Raw genomic sequence first — 1464 nt, 5'->3', positions numbered from 1 at the left:
TGCGGCCCCGCTCTGTCGTGCGGTGTGACCGTCCAACGCGGGCATCGCTAGATTAGCCGTGGCCACGATCCTTCCACACCGCGAGCCTTTCGCCCTCGGCCGGTGTCGGTCAACGTGTGGGTGGGGGGGAAGGACGGCTGCCGGGAGCAGACAGCCGTCCCCGGGTGGGGTGTACAGTCCTTCCACCGCGGCCGCCGGGAGCAGACGGCCGTCGAGCGATTCTGCCATTGTTCCTAGGACTTTGTACATTTTAAAGACCCTCCGCGCGGGCCGCTGATCCCGCTCGGTCGCTCCGGCCTGTGTTTAAGGAGGCGGCCGGTCCTCCCATTCTGCCAGTGTTCCTTGGACTTTGAATATTTCAAAGTCTTTTCGCTCCGGGCTAGGGCGGGTGAGGTCGTCTCGAACCACGTGCCTGAAGGCCGCCTCGCGCCGGATGCAGGCCCCGCTCTGTCGTGCGGTGTGACCGTCCAACGCGGGCATCGCTAGATTAGCCGTGGCCACGATCCTTCCACACCGCGAGCCTTTCGCCCTCGGCCGGTGTCGGTCAACGTGTGGGGTGGGGGGGAAGGACGGCTGCCGGGAGCAGACAGCCGTCCCCGGGTGGGGTGTACAGTCCCTTCACCGCGGCCGCCGGGAGCAGACGGCCGTCGAGCGATTCTGCCATTGTCCCTAGGACTTTGTACATTTCAAAGACCCTGCGCGCGGGCCGCTGATCCCGCTCGGTCGCTCCGGCCTGTGTTTAAGGAGGCGGCCGGTCCTCCCATTCTGCCAGTGTTCCTTGGACTTTGAAAAGTCTTTCCGCTCCGGGCTAGGGCGGGTGAGGTCGTCTCGAACCACGTGCCTGAAGGCCGCCTCGCGCCGGATGCAGGCCCCGCTCTGTCGTGCGGTGTGACCGTCCAACGCGGGCATCGCTAGATTAGCCGTGGCCACGATCCTTCCACACCGCGAGCCTTTCGCCCTCGGCTGATGTTCAACCAACGTGTGGGGAGGGGGTTATGGACGGCTGCCGGGAGCAGACAGCCGTCCCCGGGAGGGGAGACTTCACGGCGGCCGCCGGGAGCAGACGGCCGTCGAGAGATTCTGCCAGTGTTCCTTGGACTTTGACTATTTCAAAGTCTTTCCGCTCCGGGCTAGGGCGGGTGAGGTCGTCTCGAACCACGTGCCTGAAGGCCGCCTCGCGCCGGATGCAGGCCCCGCTCTGTCGTGCGGTGTGACCGTCCAACGCGGGCATCGCTAGATTAGCCGTGGCCACGATCCTTCCACACCGCGAGCCTTTCGCCCTCGGCCGGTGTTCGCTCAACGCGCGGGCCGCTGATCCCGCTCCATCTCTCCGGCCTGTGTTTAAGGAGGCGGCCGGTCCTCCCATTCTGCCAGTGTTCCTTGGACTTTGAAAATTTCAAAGTCTTTCCGCTCCGGGCTAGGGCGGGTGAGGTCGTCTCGAGCCACGTGCCTGAAGGCCGCCTC

Source organism: Syngnathus floridae, unplaced genomic scaffold (assembly GCF_059516105.1).
Source record: "Syngnathus floridae isolate MCC-2025c unplaced genomic scaffold, RoL_Sflo_1.0 HiC_scaffold_53, whole genome shotgun sequence".
NCBI classification, from domain to species: Eukaryota; Metazoa; Chordata; class Actinopteri; order Syngnathiformes; family Syngnathidae; genus Syngnathus; species Syngnathus floridae.
Note: the sequence above shows the minus strand (reverse complement) of the source record.